This window comes from Microtus oregoni, unplaced genomic scaffold (assembly GCF_018167655.1).
Source record: "Microtus oregoni isolate MIOR12 unplaced genomic scaffold, Mior012 000118F_ref0000498, whole genome shotgun sequence".
NCBI lineage: Eukaryota > Metazoa > Chordata > Mammalia > Rodentia > Cricetidae > Microtus > Microtus oregoni.
In genome coordinates this window covers 1480001-1500724 of record NW_024544747.1, presented here as the reverse complement: position 1 = coordinate 1500724, position 20724 = coordinate 1480001, and positions in this window count along the sequence as shown.

The window sequence follows — 20724 nt, the reverse complement described above, 5'->3', positions numbered from 1 at the left end:
GCCTCTGTCATGAGTGCTGAGATTACAGGCCTGTCTACCATGCTTGACACATAGATTTTTTTTCTTTATTTTTTTTGGGGGGGAGGACAGGTTTTGAGACAGGGTTTCTCTGTAGCTTTGGAGCCTGTCCTGTAACTTGTTCTGCAAACCAGGCTGGCCTTAAACTCATAGAGATCCACTTGCCTCTGCCTCCCGAGTGTTGGGATTAAAGGCAGGCACCACTGCCTGGGAAACTGTTTTCTTTTTTTTTTTCTTTTTTAATCAAATCTCAACTTCTCTGTCTGCTTGAAACCCATCATGGATTCCCCTGGGAGAAAGATATGAAGTTAGAACTTTCACCATGGCCTGCCATCACCTTGCTCTCAGCAGTCCCTCAGCCATTGGAAGCCTTGTGTAGGACACAAACCCATCCACACTTTATTGAAATGGCTTGCATTAGACCTTACGGAATCTTCTCTTTGCCTCTCTCTGCAACCTCAGATTCTTTCTCTGGTATTCAGACCAAACTATCTGCTCCTATCCCCAATTCTGCCAGCCTGTCTCTGGCCTCTGCCTATGCTGTTCCTCTGTCTATATTTTTCTGGATTGATTCCTTGTCCTGAGGTCCCAACTTAACAACACCCCCTCGAAGATTTTTCTGGGTCCCCTGGCATCAATCTCCATCCCCATTATTCTTTCTCTTAAGACATTTGTTTCCTTTGTGATATTTCTTCAGCTTGGTAGTCAATGCTGAATTCTTGTATTGATATTCTTATGTCTGTCTTGCCATTGTTGGGGCAGGTACAAAGCCTTAGTTAAAGTTGTACCTCAGGGTTGGGGTGTGGCTCAGTGCCAGAGACTTCATGTGTGAGGTCCTGGGTTCAGTCCCCATCGTGGCAGTAAATAATAAAGATGAAAACCAACTTGTGAGTCAGTTATTAAAGCTGCCCCCAAGGGCCTCATCCAAGGCCCACCCACCGCAAGTGCTTCATAAAAGCTCACGTGCCTTCTGGGACTACAGCTGGGTAAAGGGAAACTCTGCCTCTCCACCTGTGAGCCCCAGGGGTGGGGAGAGACGGCCCCTCCTCTGCTTCACCTGCAGCTGGCATCTATGGACTCCTCTAACAGTGTCCCTTTGGGGGTGGGCGGTGGCTGCCGTGGCGGCACCTGCACCTTGACATTGTGGTTTTCTCAGTTTGGGAAGGGAGGATGTTTGGTGAGGAAAACAGCTTTTCCACCCTCTTGTGTTTGAGCAGCTGCTCTGCTTTGAGGTTGAGCATCCCTAGCTCTCGGGTCTAGAGAGGGAGCCCTCTCACTTTTGTCCCCAGAGCCCAGGGCTGCCAGGAGGCCAGCTGTCTGGTACAGGTCAGCCCTTGATGACCTTACAGGTCTTCCTGGGTCTTCCTGGCTTCCTCCTCCTGACCCCACTCTCACCAGCCTGTCCTTACCTCCCAGCCACGCAGCTGGCCTCGGAGTGATGCCAGTGGCCCTTGCCCAGGCTGAAAGGGCTCCTACTCAGCTGGTCTTTTCCACCCAGGAGAGGGGGAGAGTGGTCCAGGGTGGGGCCAGATCCCACCTCTCAGCTGATGGATGACGGCACAAGCCTCCTGCCGTGTAGGTGGGTGACAGGGAGTGACTAATGTATGAGCTGTGTTGCTAAAAATTAACCCAGGGATCGTGTTTGGTGGAGGGGGTGGGGGTGTGTGGGAAAGGAGCAGGGATTGCAGCATTGTGTGGTCGGTATTCCCTGTCCTCCCTCCCTCCTCTTCCTACCAGCCTTCTGCTCTACCCCAGGCAAGAAGGAGCCCCCAGAAATTCCAGGGAGGAAAGTGGGCTTCGCTGAAGGTGTCACACAAGGCAGGAAAAGGTGCAGCCCTTCAGATGAGTTTCTGTCCGAGGTCCCCACAGAGTTGGGCCCCTGTCCTGTCTCCCCAGCATAACTTCTCATGCTTGGATCTCCTAGTCCTGCCCCCCCTCCAGCTTGAGCCAAAGAGGGGAGGCTTCCTGGAGGAGTGGCATAGAGGTCGGGGTAAAGAGATGGTAAGGAATGGGTTGAGTGTGTAAAACTGGTAAGACTTACTTGTGGGAGGAGGACGGGGTAGGGGAGGTAAACAAAAAGTGGCATTGACAGAGCAGGGTCTGAGATGCGTCAGATCACAGGAGGAAGGAAGGAGTCCAGTTAGGAGGGATCCAAGTTCCATGCGAATGAGAACATTCCTATTAAGGTAGGAAAGAGGGGTAGGCTCTTAAAACGTGGTTCAGAGGGCACGGAAAAGGGCCTTGGATATGGAAAAGGGCATTGTTGGCCCGTGTGAAATCATTTGCTGAAGAAGTGACTTCATAATACCTTAGGTCCCCCAGAAAACCACACCAGGGGCCCCAAGAGCAGAGGCCGCATCTAGAAGGTACTTTCTGCTCACCAAATGACGGGGGATGGAGTTGGAGAAATGAGAGACCTAAGGGATTCCCCAAGGTCAAGACAGACGTCAGGTTTTGTCTGGCTGGAGGCTGCCTAGTCCTGCATCAACGAGTGGATGAAATGACCTTAACGAGGAAATGACGAGCTCAGAGAGGCCACAAAGTTCTTGAACAAGAAGACTGAGATGAGACACTTGCTGCTCTCTGGTGGGGACCTGGGAATACTGCACCTCTAGGTCCTGCCCACACGTCCTCTGCTGTGGCCCCTCCACTGTCCGGTTCCACACTCCCAAGAATCATGAACCTTCCTTGTCCTCTAGCCTTTTGTTGGAATCACCCAGCTGTCCTCCTGTCTGGTCTCCCTGCTCAGGGCCTGGCACCCAGTGGGAAATCCAACAGTAGAGATGGGAGGTGGCTCTGATCCTGTGGAGGAACAGACAGTAAACATACTTGGATCCCACCAACATGGTTGGAGTCTGAGCGTTTCCAAATTCACTGGGCAGGAGGAGCTCTTGCTTGCCCACCTGCCAGACCCTGGAATTTCTACCAGAGAGACCACGCCTCCTGGAAGCTGGTCCTTCAAGAGAGAACATGCAAATTCATGCAAAAAGTAAAAGTGATACAAATGTTGCCTTTGAGTCTCTTTCCCGACAGCTCCTGTAGAGTCTATAAACTCACTCACCGATTGATTCCCTGTCCACTTGGCAAGCTTAGGGTGACAGCCCCCACCTACACAGCAAACAGTACTGTCTGGAATTCTCCAGATTCCTCTTTTATTGAAGGCCAGCTCAAACCCTACTTTCTCTGCTCAAACAAGCACCAGCTTGGCGGTTAAAGTGCGGCAGAGGACGTTGAAAGGCAGAGGACGTTGAACGGCACTTGTCGGCCCCTCCCCATCACCTTCCTTTAGCATTCTGGTCTAGGTGCTCAGGGTTGGACCAGGGCATTTGTGTTTTCAAAGTACCCCAAAACAGCAGAGCAGGAGGCACCTGTCCTTCCAGCTACTTGAGAGGCTGGCACAGCAGGATCCCAGGAGCATGGAAGTTTGAAGTCGGCTTGGGCAACATAGAAAGATCCCCAATGATGGAGGTGGAGAGGAGAAGGAGAAAGAACAGGGCCACTTATAATACCAGCACTCCAGAGGCTGAGGCAGGAGGATCTCAACTTTGCAATCAGCCCGAGCTGCATATTCAGATACTGTCTCAGAAAGCAAGAAACAATCAAAACTAAAAGAAAACCAACCCCCCAAAACAAAACAACAAAACCCCACCAGATATTATGTAAGGATTGTGAAAAGGCGTTGCACGTAGGTTACACTAGGTCTCTGAACCCATTCCCACCAACACCGTGAACTGCCAGTACTGACAGAACTAGTGGGGTGTATCTGCCCGGGGAGTGGGAGACCAGGGGACCTACACCTCTCACTGGCACAGAACCCCTCTTCACTGCTGGCCGCCTCTCTCACAGATTGGAAGGCTAGGATACCTTTGGAGACACTGCCATCTCCACTCATGCTAGGTGGTCACAACCTATACGCGGGACATGCAGGGGGCTGGGTGCAGCCAGTGCTTGGGGTGTGGTGAGGGGGTGGACACCGGGGAAGAAGCACACAGCATTGAGGGGAAGAAATCCGACTTGTGCTGGCGCCGGGGTTTTGTGCCCCAGCCCCGGCGGGAGAGACTGCAGGGCTGACATGCAAGTTCTGGACTTGAGTGGGATGGAATAAAGAGGCGACACCCCAGTAGAGTCAGCTGGGCATCGCCCTCACCACCCTCGCCCACCCTAGCACTGAGAGGCTGACGGCTGAATTGCAGAGGCAGGCTCTCTCCTGGAGGCGGAGCCGCCACGAGCAGGGTGTGGGTGGACATGGGGACTCTGCCTTGTGTTTCACAGGGAGCTGGAAGGGAAGCAGGTGGCGGAGCCTAAGTGAGTAACCGCCGCCCTGCCCTAGCTGATCTCTATGCCTCAGGAAGTCCGGAAATACGATGCGGTCCTCTCCGTCCCTGATACACCCTTTTTGTCCTCGCACAAGCCAGGCCCTTCTTGCACACCCGGGTCCTTTTTACACACCCCGGCACAGGCCCTCCTTGTCCAAGTCCACCCGACTCCACGCCTCCGGTTTGGCCTCCAGCCGCACATGCATCGTATTCAACCTAGGGGATAACCTCCCTCCCACTTACAAGCCCGAGCCTAGAGGCCCCCCATCACTGCTTGGCTCTGAGGGGCGGGTCGGGCGTGGGTTGTGGTTCCCTCTGCCTAGCAAAGCGGCAGAGCGGCGTCGCCCTCTGCTGGCTCACTCGGGCACTGCTCCCTCTCGTCATCAGGCCCCCGGGCTTGCAGGTTTCAGTCCCTTCTTTCCTTGACTTTTACTATGTCTAGTTTGTTTTTGTTTTTGAGACCAGATCTCACCATACCACCACAATATATTTTCAGTCTGTTTTCTTTTAAAATTTTTATTTTATTTATTTATTTACCATGTCAGTTCTCTCCTTCCGCCATATGGGTCCTGGGGATCAACTTCAGGTTGCCACGCTTGGTGGCAAGTACCCTTTCCCCCTGAGTCCATCTCACCAGCTCTTGCAGCCCGTTTTCTAAGCATATAAAGAAGGTAAGTGGGGCCATTTGTATTAAATGCCATTTTGTTCCGCTTTTGTTTTTCTCTGCAGAAGCAGGCAAACTTGTCCTGTCAAATCATTTTGTCTGAGTACCTTCTTCAGCACAACCGTGCAGGAGGGCACACTGCACAGTGTCATGTGTGCCATTCCAGGTCACTGTCCCAAGGAGGACCCTGGAGCACACGTGGTGCTCCTCCTCACGCCATGAAGGAAAGAAAGGAGGGGGCGGCCCTTGCTGCTCTGACCTGGCTCTATCCCCAGCCCTGCCCCCTCAGCGTTTTTTCCAGCACACCTGGTATTTCCCGCCAAAGCGTCTTCTGTCTCTTCCTCTGTCCCTATGGCCTTTGCCCAGATAGCGACATGTCGCCCAGACTCTGCTACTTTCTCTCGCCATTCCCCACGCTCTTTTCCCCCTACTGTGGCGGCTGCACTTTTTATTAAATAGCATTCTGGCAGACTGTCTCCTTATGTAACTCTGGCGGGTCTGGAAATCAGTATGTGATAGATGAACTTGGTTGGCCTTGAACTCACAGAGATCCTCGTGCCTCTGGAGTGCTAGGGTTATAGTAGGCACATGTCACTGTGCTCAGTGCTTTGGATGTTTGTATATGTGTGTGTTCATGTATGTACATGCCTGTGGGTGCACCTGCACGTGTGTGTGTGTGTGTAGACCAGAGGTCAATGCTGGGTCTCTTTCTCAATTATTTTCTCCATGCCCCATGCCCAGGCTTTCTGAGAGCTTCATTTGATCTCTGGTTCCTAGGAAATGATCTGGCACCCAATAGGCCAACAGATCCAGTTTCTCGCATCTAAAAGGCAACAATGCCACTTATGGCCAATAGAGGGCACTACGACACAGCTCCTGAGTAACCTCTAGACCCTAGGAAGAGAAATTACAAAGCCCATAGACTTCTCTCTCCTCACTCTGAGTGTTCTCAGCGCTGGAACCAGCAAGTCCTCTCCTCCCTCCTCCAGCTAATCTGTCCTGGTGGCAGCCTGGAGCTGGCATGCCCTGCCCGTATCATCCAGCAGCAAGCTCTGTTGCCTGAGGTCAGAGTACCCTGTCCAAGGCTTGGACACACCCCTTAGCAGCTGATGCCCCAGAGGATCACACCCTGTCCCTGGCTCTGCAGCGTGACAGCAGTGACCGGAGTGCTGCTAGCTCCAGGCTTGCTGTGAGGTCGGAACAGGAATATTTTGTAAGTATGGACATTAGCAAAATGGAAGATACTCTTTCACTGTTGCAAGGCCAAATGAAGGTGGGTTTGTGGAAGGGATTAAGGCGGTGCAGGAGAAAGAAGTTAAAAATAACAAATGCCTTTCACCAAGCGTTTATTAGGAGCCAAGGCTGAGGAAAGTGATCCGCAAATATTGTCTAATTATAGCCAACACTTACACAGTGCTGACCTCGGGCCAGGAGCTCTTTAAGTACCTCATGCATACAAACTGCTCAGATCCTCATGACTCAGGGAGAAAAGCACTATCCCTGATCTGCTTCTACACAGGAAAGGAAGGCTTGCAGACCACTCAGGCAAATATGGCTGGGGGAAAGCCAGAGTAATCTGCTGGAATGTGCTCTTAAGTCACAACCTTATCTCAAAGAATATATCCTTCTACTGCAAATAGTAAAGCCCAGGGCCGAAGAGATGGCTTGATGGTTAAGAGCACTGACTTCCAAACCCCCCCCCCCCAAAAAAAAAACCAAACAACAAAAAAAGAGCACTGACTTCTTCCAGAGGACCCGGGTTCAGTTCCCAGCACCCACATGACAGCTCACAACTGTCTGTAACTCTAAGATCGGACACCCTCACACAGACATACATACAAGCAGAATACCAATGCATGTTTTTAAAAACATGCAAATAGTAAAGTCCACCAGAAGCATACTGTGAACAAGTGTATCTGACCAAACTACCCACCTGCCACACCGTACCCCCGAGCTCTACCTCCCATTCCCACAGGAGGAGGAAAGCGTTGGGAACTGGCACATGGTTCGTCCAGAGGACTAAGGTCAGATTCAATCAAGGCAGAACATAGAGGGTGAGAACTTCAGTTCATGGAGGAGAGGATGGCCATCTAAGCAGGCTGGTTGGCTGTGTAGCTGTCCTCGGTGGTTCCTCTAGATCCTCAGCTCCTCCTTTGAGGTGCCTCCCTGACTGGAGGAAATGAGAACAGTCCCAACCCTACCACAGCAACCCCCAACTCACCTTCTTCTTCTTCTTCTTCTTCTTCTTCTTCTTTTTTTTTTTTTGGTATTTCGAGACAGGGTTTCTCTATGGCTTTGGAACCTGTCCTGGAACTAGCTCTGTAGACCAGGCTGGTCTCGAACTCACAGAGATCTGCCTGCCTCTGCCTCCCGAGTGCTGGGATTAAAGGCGTGCGCCACCATCGCCCAGCTCCCAACTCACCTTCTGACTTCTGGCTTGTTATATAATCCGCTCTCTGTCCACTCTTGGAGATAGTCATAGCTCAGCAGAAAGGGCTGGGGGCATGATGAATGATTCTTAGGACCATGGGGACCGCCAGGTGCTTCTTAAGTGACCTGAGGGCCTTCCTGGGAGGTGGCCCTGCCTGTCCTACAGGAAACAGTCCCAAAGTGGCTCTGTGTTTGGACATTTACTGTGTGAGCTGAGGGCCTGGTGGATCACCTGCCTTACAGCCTGCACGGTGGCAGTGAAGAGCCACTCGGTCCTCCTGGAAGACCCACAGCTGGGTCTTCTCCACAGCAAGCACTTGGATGCCATCAGCACATCTGGGCACATCGCTCTTCTGGGTTCTTTGCCAAGGCCTCTCGGGTGAAGAGGAAGGGGATCTGGCCATATAGTAGGGACAGAGGTCTCAGGCTCTGGAATCCCATCACCATTACCACTGAGTGACTGCTGTGTGACCCCCACCCCCATAGAGAAGAAAACACCCACACACTCTGATGCCCACTAGAGAGGCCAGAGCCAAAAACGCCCTCTAGGGATCAGGTGCTAATGTTTATTCCTTAGAAATCCATGGCCAGACTTTTAAAGACCACACAGTCTTATCATGTTTAAGGTGAGTGGGGTTTCGTTCCCAGTATCAAAAAGCCATGACTATGATCACCCATTTCTGTATCTTTGGTGATGTATGCCTACTATCCCAGTTACTCATGAAATTAAGGCGGGGGATTGGAAATCTAAGGCTTGCCTGGCTGCGTTCTATGCCAGCCTCCTGAACTTGTGTAGACTCGGTTTCGAAGTGGAAAATAAAGAGCCTGGGGATATAGCTTAAGGACAGAGCACTTGTCTAGAATGAGAACAGACCTGGATTTAACCCCAGAACCACAGAAAACAAACAAACAAGGCTGGGCATGAAGCTCAGTTGGTAGAGTGCAGGACTCTCCCATCTCCTGGGAATGCACCCTTCCTCTCCCAGACCCTGTCCCTGCTCAGGTACCACCTTGGGAGTTTATGGGTCCTGGATTTGCAGAGTGCTGACACTTGGTCCCACGGGTAATCCAGGCTCCCTAAGGGGAACACCACACTGTCTGCACAGGGAAGGACTCCCTCTCCTTTGGCACTCTCCTGAGGGGCCTGTCAGCAGTAACCAGAGCTGGCTCCAGAGCAGTAGGAACAACATCTCTTGGCAGCCTGGGACAGCACACAAGATCCAGCAGGGCAGTCCTCCCACAGCCTCCAGAGCGGCCCCTGCTGGCCAGAGCCATGAATCATCTGTACTCCAGTATACCTAGTCTGAGCTAAATACTTTTCCCCTCCCCTCTCTCTTTTTCCTGTTTCCTTAAAAAAATTGAGTGTGTGCGTGTGTGCGTGTACACGTGTGTGTGTGCGCGCGCACACACACACATGGAACCTTACATACCAAATGTGCTACCCTCTCAACCCTCTTTTCTTTCAATTTTTAACTTGTGCGTGTGGGGTGTTTTGTCTGAGGTGGTGGCTAGTTTTTATGTCAACTTGACACAGGCAAGAGTCATTTGGGAAGAAGGAACCTCAGTTTAGAAACTACTCCCGCCAGACTGGTCCATAAGCAAGCCTGTGGCACATTTTCTTAACTAGTTATTAATGGGGGAGGGCAGTGTTGTGAGGGAGATGCCCTGGGCTGACAGTTACGGACGCAATAAAGAAGCAGGCTGAACAAGCCATGGGAAGCAATCAAAAAGCAGTACCCTCCACAGCGTCTGTGTCAGCTCTGCCTCCAGGGTCCTCCCAAGCCGCTTTTGATCCACCCCAGCTAGGACAGCCTGAATGTGTGTGCCCTTTGGGGTCAAATGTACACACAGTTGTGAGCTGCCATGCAGGTGCTGGGAATTGAACCTGGGTCCTCCGGAAGAGCAGCCAGTCCTCTTAATGACGGAGCCACCTCTCCAGCTGGCCAGAGGTCTTGCTTTTATAACTTGGTGATGCCTATAGAGCAAAGATTACAATTTTCTCTTTTTGGCCTCAGCTCTGTAGTAGGACATGAAAGCCAGAAGTAACCGATTCAGCTTCCTCTCTGGGAGGCAAGTGTGCCTGTGATGAGGCCCCAGGGGCTGGCGTGTGAACCCTGCCTTGTTACTTCTCAGCAGTGACGGTTCTTGGGGCCATGGTTTCTTAAATACCAAAGCAGTGCTTACCTTACAGGGCCAGTGGAGGAAGAGAGAAAACAAGGAAAGCTGTTGTCAAGCACCAGGCACAAGGGCCTTCACAGGAGACCTTCCCTGTAGGTCTCTCGCCACTGTCCTCTCTGGGCATTCGCCTCATTCAGCTTATTTGTTTTGTTTTGGTTTTTGGTTTTTGAGACAGGGTTTCTCTATAGCTTTGGAGCCCGTCCTGGAACTAGCTCTTGTAGCCCAGGCTGGCCTCGAACTCACAGAGACTCATTCAGCTCTTTTAAGAAACTAGGCTCTAAATTGAGGTTCCTTCTTCCCAAATGACTCTTGCCTGTGTCAAGTTGACATAAAAACTAGCCACCACCTCAGACAAAACACCCCACACGCACACCTCTGACTTTCCCATGTACTGCTTCCTCTGGTTGAAATCAGACAAAGTCCCCTCTGTTTAAAAACTGCTTCAGGCTGGACATGGCGGCCTTTAATCCCAGCATTTGGGAGGCAGAAACAGGCAGTTCTCTGTGAGTTCGAGGCCAGCGAAGACGACACAGAGAGATCCTGTAGAAACAAACAAACGACTGCTTGGTAGAGGAACATTTTTATATCCTTCTCTAAATAACAACTTCCAGCTAAATCTCTCCTTGACCTCTCATATTTTATTTTCTTTTTATTGTTACCATAGTTAATTTTATTTTGTTTTATTTTTTTAAATATTTATTTATTATGTATACAATACTCTGTCTGTACGTCTGCAGGCCAGAAGAGGGCACCAGACCTCATTACAGATGGTTGTGAGCCACCATGTGGTTGCCGGGAATTGAACTCAGGACCTTTGGAAGGGCAGGCAATGCTCTTAACCACTGAGCCATCTCTCCAGCCCCCCCCCCCATAGTTAATTTTAATATGCCAACCTGGCCAGAGGCTAAGACATGGCCAGACAGCTAGTGAAACATGATTTCTGGGTGTGAAAAAGGATGATTCTGGGAGGGAGCCGCATTTGAATGGCTAGACAAGGTCAAAATTGCCTTCAGTGGGCTGGTGAGATGGCTCAGGCAGTGAAAACACCACACAAGCCTGGAACCTGAGTTCAATCCCTGGAATCAGTGTAAAAGATAAATGAGGTTGCACACACCTGTAATCCCAGCCCCTCTGCAGCAAGACATGAGGCAAAATCAAGAGCAGCCTCCAGAAGCCTTCCGGTCAGCCAGTCTGGAGTGTGCTGCATAGTGGCAGATGCAGGAGAGCTCCTGTCTCAACAGGGGCATGGAGAGAAAACTGACCCTCACACGTGTGCTGTGACACACACACGCAGCTCTCCTGACCCTCACACCTGTGCTGTGACACGCACACGCAGCTCTCCTGACCCTCACACCTGTGCTGTGACACCCACACGCAGCTCTCCTGACCCTCACACCTGTGCTGTGACACGCACACGCAGCTCTCCTGACCCTCACACCTGTGCTGTGACACGCACACGCAGCTCTCCTGACCCTCACACGCGTGCTGTGACACACACACGCAGCTCTCCCTTTCTCTCCCTCCCACAGGCATCTCATACACGTACACACTATAAACAATAAATAAAAGATTTTAAAAGATGGTATTCAGCAAGTAGATACAAATTACTTGATCCACAGAGTGCCTGAACAGAGCAGACGTGTGTGGGGACAGAAGCTCACTCTCATTGGGAGCTGAGGGACTCGCATTCCATGTGGAGCGCCTGGTCCTCCAGTCTCACAGAGGGATGTTCTCTTTTCTCCCGGCAGCCCTGGGCGGTTCCCCAATTTCCTGAGATATTTCTCTACATCTCTGTAGTCAGAGATCCTTGCTATCCATTGGGGGATATCCTAGAACTTCACAGGATCCCAGAATTGGAGGGGTTCAAATTCCTTATGCAAACAGTGTAATATGCACATATAACAGATACACATTCTTTCCTAAATTGTGTAGGTTTTAAGACAGTTTTACTGTATAGCCTGGGGCCAGCTTCAAATTCAAGATCCTCATACCCCAGCCCCCTGACTGCTGGGGTTACAAGACGCCCACCTGGCTCTTCTTTAAAGTTTCATGTACTGATAATATCTAGTGTGATAAATGCTATGTGAATTATTGTAATACTAAATTATATTAGTGATAAGAAAAAAACCACAAACTTCTGTATAAGTCCAGCACAGGTGTAGTTTTGTGTTGTTTTTCTGAGTCATTGGAACCTCCCTGAGAAAGGGAGGCTACAGACAGCTGACTAGGTGCTATGGCCTCTGGTTCTCTGGAGAAGTCTGATCAACAAAATCAAAATTGTTCGACACCAAACTGAGCTCTGCCCACCTCCCAGGCAGAGAGGGGTCTCTTGTTCTTTGTTGTGTCTTCTCACAGGGTTTTGACCTAGCATCGGTGGAAGCGGAAGGAAGCGTGTCTGGCTTTCTGTACCTCAACATCTCTCATTTCTTTCTTCTCTCTGCTTCCAAGTAGTCTGAAATTTTGCCGTTTTTCTAAAACAACAACAAAACAAAGTTGAACATCGACTCATTTTCTATGTGTGAGAGTTTTGCCTGAGTGTATGTATGTGCAACTTGTGAATACCTAGTGCCCGCTGGGGTTGAAGAGGGCGTTGGAGTCCAGGACAGATGTTAAGAACCCAAACCCAGGTCCTCTTAAGAACAGCCAGCGCTCTCCACAGCTGAGCCATTTCTCCAGCCCTTCTGTTTTGCTTTTTTTTGAGACAGGGTTTCTTGTAGCTCGGGCTGGCCAAGTCTCAAATGTTGATTATTACAGACGTGTGCTACCACGCCCAGCAATTAACTTCATTTTTGCACCGTTGCTTGTGTGAGTCGAACGGAAAAGGGCCTAAGAATTGAGGGCATTCACCTTTACTCGCACTCTGTGCCCCTCGGAACTGGCTGGAACAGATTTGGGATGTCAAGTCTTCAAACCAGCCCTGCTGCAAATTTCCACACACTCTCATCCACCCCCCTTATCCCTGGGCCAGGCACCCCCACCCGGGCAATGACGTCTATTTGCATACACCAGAGCCAAAGGAAGTTTTGGCTCAGAGACGATTTGCATAGTCTCATGCTATTGGCTGGGAGGGCGGCGCGGCAGCCAATGGCTCGCAGCGGTGTTTCCAGCGCGGCTTGGGTGATGTAATGGAATCCTGGCTGGTCCTGCTGGCTCCCAGCGGACCGCGCGGTGACGTAGCGGCTTCCCCGGCCGCACCCGGCTCGCAGGTCCTGGCGCGGGCAGGGCAGCTGGAGCATGGGCCTGCCCGGGCTCGGCGCTGCTGCGGGGACCGCCGCGTTCCTTCCGGCGCGGTGTTCCGGTGGCGGGTCCCGGGGAGGAGGGCTCTAGCCAGATCCGGAGTCGGGCTAGGTGACAGAAATCTGGAACCTGACACCGGAGGATGACCGAGCTCCTGCCCCTCTGGTAGTGCGCAGCTCTGCAACATTTGCAGACAGCATGGAGTTTGATTTTGTAACTCTGTAGTTGCAGAGGATTTTGATGTGTTTTTAATCAAGAGGCCTGGCTTTGATTTGTGGGAAATCTTGCATTAACTTCCTCCATTTCCGGCCTGGTGACCTGGGCCACTTTCTCACGTTGGCCCGGATGATCCTCAGTGGCAGCAAGAACAACAAAAGGACAACGAATGTGGAAACACTTGAAGAAACACTGGAAGGGGAGGGAAGATGCTCTCTGCTCCCACTGCTCCTACCCCCATTCCAGTAGCTTTTTTTTTTTCTTTTTTCGTTTTGTGGCTTTTTTTCAAGACAGGGTTTCACTGTGTAGCCCTGGCTGTCCGGGAACTCAGTCTGTGAACCTTTTACTGGCCTTTAACTCCCAGAGAGCTGCCTGCCAGTGGTCTTCTTGAACCCTGGGATACCCCCTGGGAAACTCTTTCTACGTATCCCCATTTTGTATGTTTGTCCCTGAGTGTATGCTTAAACCTGGGGAGAGGTGGGGGACACCCCAGCCAAATAGTTCTTGATCCTCAGGCTGAGGAAGGGACCTATGAAGGGAATTCCCCTTTCGAGTCCCTGTGAATTCTGGGTAAGACCTAGACAGGGGAGTCCCTTCTGGGCCTAGCAGGTTAGTTAACCCCTCCACATCCTCTCACCCAGGCACGGAGGAAGTGAGGTGATGACTCCCCAGCTATGGGCGACTGAATCTGGGCCACCAAATGTGGTAGATGGCCTTGGGTCTAGTGGCACCGTGGCTTAGTGTTTTTCCACCCTTGGGACCTTCATCCTGTCCCTGTCTCATACCTTGAAATTTGGGACAGCCTAACCTCCATGGGTGTTCTTTCTCCATTTCTAGGTCTGTCTTTTCCATACTGTACTCCACATTCTCTTCCTCCAGGGTGGCCCTGGGATGACAGTGCTGGTGAGGCCTGCTTGTCCCCAGGTGTTGGCAAAGACGAGGGGACACTACTGGGGACACTATGGTAGACAGTGCTTTCTGGGAGTTAGAAAACCAGGCTGTGGGACTGTTTGGCCACTGGCTATCAGTTAAGGGAACCAGAGTGGGGCTATTTTTGGGGTATCTGTTATAATACTAAGAGGTCACATTGCCCTATCTACACGCCCCTTCCCCCAAATAACCAAATAAACACTTTTGGGCAAAGCTAGGCCAGGCGCTTTGTAGGGACAGCTCCAAGACTTCTAGCCCTGGCCCTCTCAGGTCTCCCTGAATGGAAATGGCAGACCTGCCACTGTCTCTACCCTCCTGCTATGTGCTTTATGTCTGTTTCATAGACACTGTCCCCATGATGGTGCCAGGAAACAAGTGTGGTACCATGCTGTGCCTCCAAGGAGGAGCCAGGAGCTCAGAGGCTAGACACTCACTCCTTTCAAGTTCCACATCTGAGAGAGCTAGAAGCTGTAGGCCAGGGAGTCCGACTCCTGGGGAAGAGCAAGGAGAGCTAAGTCTGGGTGTCCTCCATGTCCAGGAGTGCTATCTGTATCCAGAGATGCCTTCCGTGTCCAGGGGGTTCCCTCTGTGTCCATGGGGTGCCCTCCATTTCCAGGGGTGCCCTCTGTGCCCACGAAGTACCCTCTGAGTCCAGGGATGCCCTCTGTGTCCAGGGGTGTTCTCCATGAGTCCAGGGGGCAGCATCTGTGAACAGGAGGTCCCTCTATGTCCAGAGGTGTTCTCCATGAGTTCAGGGGGCAGCATCCGTGAATAGGAGGCCCCTCTGTGCCCAGGATTCCCCCACAGCTGCTCAGATCTCTCAGTGACCCGTGCCCATCACATGCCGCTTGGACCTCAGCCAGTCTCTTCAAGCCATCCAAGAGGGTTAGCACTTCCCGTTTTGCTATCTGCTTTATTTTATTATAATAGAGTAGATAATTGAGGCAGGTTGGGGTAAGATTATTTATAGAGAGACCTCTGTGGGCTGGAAGCCTCCATGGAAAAACTGCTAGCAGCATTTTTTTCCATTCCTGTCTAAATAAATGTACTTCTCCTACACTGGCAAATATTTTAAAATGTATTTTCAAAAAGACTTGTGGAAAAATAAAAAGAGGGAACAGGGCAGTTTCTTCTTTCCAAAGCCTATCAGGAGGGGGCTGCTAGGACAGGGGCTCACTCGGGGCCCCTGTTGTGACTGGGTTCCTTTGTCTGCAGACCGATATAGTGTTGAGTGTGGGAAAAACAGAACTGACTCTGGGATTCTTAGCTAAACCAGAGGTTCTAGGCTGTGAAGCAGGAGAGAAAAGGGCTCTGGGGTTTCTAGACAGTAGGGCAGATCCAGAGAAGGACTTCTGCGGGTGGGAGAAGGATATGACTCTGGAAGTGATTGCTCTGGAGTTTGGGGCCTCCTGAAGAAACCTCTGGATGCAGAAGGGATTCTTGACCACATGGGTCCTGACTAGCGGCTGGTGGAACAGCATAAAGCAGGATCCTTATGGACTCAAATGGGTCCTCACTAGTCACCTCCCAGTTGAGCAGGCTAGGGGCAGAGACACCCCTTAGCTATCTTTAGGTTGGCCGTTTTGGCCTGAGGCTTTGCTGTGTAATAGTTTCCTCCGAGACTGAAACACTTCATCTTACAGAGTCCGATCATTAAGTAGGAAGGAAACCACCTCAAAATAGCTTCAGGAAATCCCTAAAACTGACCAGATTCTCTAGGCCCCTCTCTGCCAGAGCAAACAATAAAAGCTGAGAGTCACTCTCAGGGGGGTGGAGCTAAGCTCCCAAGAAGAGTCTCAAACAGGAGCTGAGCTGCGAAGCAGACTCTGAGACAGAAGCAGAAGTCGTTCAGTCTGGAAAGTCTAGACAACTGAGGCACCAGCAAAGGGCGCTCCAACCTGCTGAGCTGCCTGCAGGCTGTGCACTGTGCTCCAGGTCCCCAGCTTTGTGAGCTGTCACCCATGTTAGGCTAGGTTTTGGTGACACAGCTGTCTTTGAATTATTTCTGCTCCTGTAAGTAACTCCACATCTATAAAACTCACTGGTTCGCCTAGTTGGGCTTCAGTGTTCTGTGTTCTTTGGTCTGTCTTGTGATCCCTGTCTGGGTGTGTAGACGTGTGGATTGTGTCTCCCCAGGAAAAGGTTTGTCACACAATATACTTGGCACCTGAGCAGGGACACAACAGAACCAAAGATGAGTTAGGAGAAAGTGAACACCTAGCTCTGTGTCTGGGTAGCAAGGCACGCAACTGAGGCCGAGAAGCCTGAGTGGGGAGTATCTGCTAAGGAGGTTCCAGCAGAGCCACCCTTCCTCTCTGCATGCTAGCGTGCCTTTGTGCACGCTAGACACAACTGCTAAGAAACAGTTGCATGGCTCTTGCTCCGGATAGTGAGACATGCAGCCAAATCTGAGCCGTCAGGATTAGGAGTGTCTGTGGGAGGAACTGCAGCATGGCAGTCTGCACCTGTGTAGTACGGGTCGCATGTCTGCTTGATGAGCGGGGCCACCCTGTGCTTATGGAGATGCCCCGAGAAAATTAAAGGTCAAGAGGAAATTTTGCAGTCTTTGAGATTAGCGTACAAGAGTGAAGACTGTTGGCAAGCGGTGGCAGAGGTTGTGTAGGCAGAAACGCATCTGAGGTGAGAGGGTGGCCAAACAGAAGCTTGTTTGTATAAGGGGGCAATTGCAACAAGAAAGGGAGGTGGAGCTAGCATCCTCCATGTTAACCTCAGATTTGGATACTAAATGAAATAAACAAGAGGATGAGGTACAGGTGATAAAAGCCATAGGAAATGCTCTTCAAGCCCAAACTTTTGTAGAAAATGAGGGAAAATCTCTGTGAAATCTACCATGTAGGGCATTAACCATGGTCCAATGCAAGAAAATAGTGTGATGAAGAAATACTCAGGCCTGGAGCTCCTGAAATTAAGAAAGACTTTTAACAAGCAAGGAAAGAGCCTGTCTCAGGCTAGCTCTGAGGCCGTGGGACATGGGAATGGATGGGATCAGTCTGAGGGTGGCTGTAGGAACACTGAGTGATGTGACTTCCATCTCCCCTTAAGGCCAAGGCTGCATGACCTGCCACAGTGTGATGAAAGTCAGTCCCTGCTGGACACTTGGTTATCTCCGTCTAAAGTCCCCTTAACCATCAGGGGCTGGAGGGCCGTAGAGGAGGCGCAGATGCTACTGAGAGAACGAGGACTAAGAAAGGTCATGCTAGAACCCTAGTACTCCCGGCCAGATAGATCTGTGATCACAGAAGAGTTAGAGACAGGGCTGGCCCAGCAGGGACCTCAAGGCTGGCGTGGACTTCAGTGGCTTTGCTGAGCCCTTGGCGGGGCAAATCTTTACAAAGTAGAAAAGGCGTTGGCAGACCGCAGTAACTTAGACCGTTATGTAAAGAGTTCTTAAAGTGAGCCGGCAACCTAGCAGAGGGAGTAAAAAGGGAAAGTGAAGGAAAAGGTCTCACTGCATTGCTCAGGAAATGTGCCAAGATAGTGACAAGCTGGAGATCTAAAGGAAAAATTGATAAAAACCAAATGGTGTGCCGAGGGACGTCTGGGTGGCTGTAAAGTCCGAGAGCAGTTTAGGAGCATTGTGATAGAACAGTACAGGTGAAGATGATCAAGTCTGACCCACACTTCCCTCCAGCAAAACACTGTGATAGAACAGTACAGGTGAAGATGGTCAAGTCTGACCCACACTTCCCTCCAGCAAAACACTGTGATAGAACAGTACAGGTGAAGATGGTCAAGTCTGACCCACACTTCCCTCCAGCAAAAGGTCATACTAGGGTAGAGATATTTGCCCAGCCAGGAACTTTCCCTACGGCCAGGTATGGTTGATAGAGAGGCAACAGCTACAGTGACATCCACAGTGCCAATCCAGGGAGCCTGCAGGTGCAGCTGGGAGGGCTAGTGCTCCCCACTCCTCGGTCCTGAATAGGTGTGAGAAAATTAAGGCAGGTCCAGAGTTCATCGGGTGTGGAGAAATGTAGGGAGACTCCATGGAAGAGCTCCAGGATATGGAATGATTAAAGATTACAGGGAGCTAATTAAGTCTGTGCCTCTGATCCACGCTCCATTTGCAGCCTTGATCTGTGGAGGAAGCAACGGATACAATGGACGGAACCTCCCATGCTGTGTCAGACCTTGCTTGTGTTGGGCTTTACTGTCTTAGTTGCGAATCACTTGACAGGAAGACAGGAACAGCAGACTTTCGGATTGCTTGGCCCAGGCTATCTTTGTAACCCCATCCACAGGCAGTTTGACAGGCACAGCCCATCTATTTAGTTTGTTATGAGATGGGGGTTTGGGGTGTTGTCTTGTGCCGCCCATTTCTGGCAAATGTTTTGTTATATATATAATGGAATACCTTTGGGTATTTGCATATTTGGAAAACCATTGGAGAGACAGTCGGGTACGGTTGGTACTTCTGTCCACTTTACAATCCTACTGGGACTGGGTTAATTGAAAGAAAAAAATTCAAAAGGACATTCCCAGAGGCCATTGGTTATTGAATGAAAACCCCGGTGCCGGGGTGGGCTACCTTCCTATGAGTTGTTGGCCAGGGAAACCCCGTAGGCCCCACAAACCGTAAAGGCTGTTGTTACTGCTGTTGGTTGTAGGCCAGGGCTCGACAGTAGCTATTGCTGCAGACACCGTATGGACCCGCTTTGACTGTAGGACATGGAGAAATCGAACTCTGACTGAACTGGGAACTCCCAGAGTGCTGGCTGGCTTTCATCATGTCTGAAGGGCCATACAGGCTGCTGGTGGGAACTGTCACCGACATTCCTGTTTGGCTGTCAACCCTGCATGCTAAAATACTGACATGCCAGGCAGGATGTTCCTGCTTGTGCAATAGCGGCTTGGCTATCATGAGTAAGACCAGTAGCCTTCCAGTTGGATTTCAGGCCGCCTCCCCAAGGGAGTGTTAACATCTGGTACAAAATCTAGGACACAAACCTGTAGCAGGAGAGGTCGTACGTTCCAATGGGAAACAACTTCTATGGTTTTACTAGATGGTTGGGATATGCCGGCCAAATTGCCTCTGTGTGTTTAGGCCCATAGATCCCTTGTTCTCGGCCTCAACCCCTAACCACTGTGAAGCTCTGTGAACAGACTTGTTTCAGCATGTGGCCTGTTTTTTAGCAATCTGTAGTCACCCTCCGAGGCTCGGGATTCTTGCAGAAGAGGGGGCAGAAAGAACGTAGGAACTGTAGGGAGGGGTGGGGTGTTGTGTAACACTTTCCTCTGTGACAGAAACATTCACCTGCAGGGAAGCTCTTTAAGTAGGAAGGGAAACTACTCAAAATAGCTTCAGGAAGTCCCTGAAACAGACCAGATCCAACAGGCCTCTCCCTGCCCCAGTAAACAAGAAAAGCTCAGAGGAAGTGAAGCTGAGGTCCCAAGACTCTCACACTAGGCGAACTGTAAAGAAGACGGCAGAGCAGAGCAGCTTCCTGGAGAGGTTTAGACCAGCTGAGGCTCCTGGAAAAGACACTCCATCCTGTGGAGCCGTCTGCAGGCTGTGCAGTGTGCTCCAGGTCCCCAGCTTGTGAGCTGTCATCCTTGTCAGGGTGGGCTTTGGTGATGCAGCTGTCTTTGGGTCACTTCTGCCTCTGTAAGCAACCTTTGTTATGGTTTTGGTCCCTGGTCTCTTTAAGAGACAAGCCACGCCCACTTCCCCCTTCCGCTGAGGCAGGCTGATCTTCAGCTTCCTGCCTGAGCTCTCTCTCTTTTCCATCTTCCTTTCGGAGAGGCAGCTTCGCTTCTGCCTGTCTCCCCACTTTTCCGCTTCCCCCCTTCTCTGTCTCTTTCTCCTCTTCTCTCTCTCTTTCTGCCCCCCCTTCCCACTTCCCCATCCATAACCCCCTGAATAAATATTCAACCTCTGCATGTTGTGTCTATCCATGTCTCTCCTGCCCACCTGCCATGTGTCTCCCTGCCTGGGACCAGCCATTGCTCGGGGACCTGCAGCTGTCTCTGCCTGGGACTGGCTGCTCCCAGAGCCTGCTGCCTGCTGCCACATGGCCTCACTACCACCATTTGGGACCTACAGCATTTCTGCTGCCTACTGCCACCGGGGATCTTGCAGCATTTTTAAAAAAATTATAAAAACCTTAATAAAACTCACTGGCGGTATCTGTACCTTGGTCTGTCTTGTGTTTCTTATCTGTACTGAGTAGATGTGTGTTTTACATCTCCGCAGGAAAAGTCTTGTCACACAACAGGCTTCCTGTGTAGCAGCTTGCTCAGGACAGGTAGTCCTCTCATTTTCAGAGGCCTTGGACCACCTTGGAGTCCTCATTCTGAAGGCCTTGCTGGGAGGACTGTGCTTAGCACTGGCAGTCAGAGATAGAAGACAGTCACACTGTGAATCACACAATCCACAGAAGAGCAGGGAAAACCGAAACCAGAGTGCCTACTGTGCGCGAGACAGCTGCTGGGGTCAGGTCACTACAAAAGGTGGCTAAAGACTAGAGGCTCAGAAGGTTAGGGGTGTTGTCCAAGGTCACCCAAGCATCTGGAGTAGCAGGATTAGTGAATGCCCCTGCCTCAGAAAGTAGTTTTTCAGGAGACATTTCACTGTCTCAGAAGTCCTCTTTGTTAGCTGCCTTCTCCGGGGGAAGCCCTATACCCTGCTACCTAGGTTCCTTGCCTTTGGGGTGTTATACAGCCCCAAGACTGAGAGACTCATGTCACCCCAGGGTGCCCACAGGCTCAGAGGTA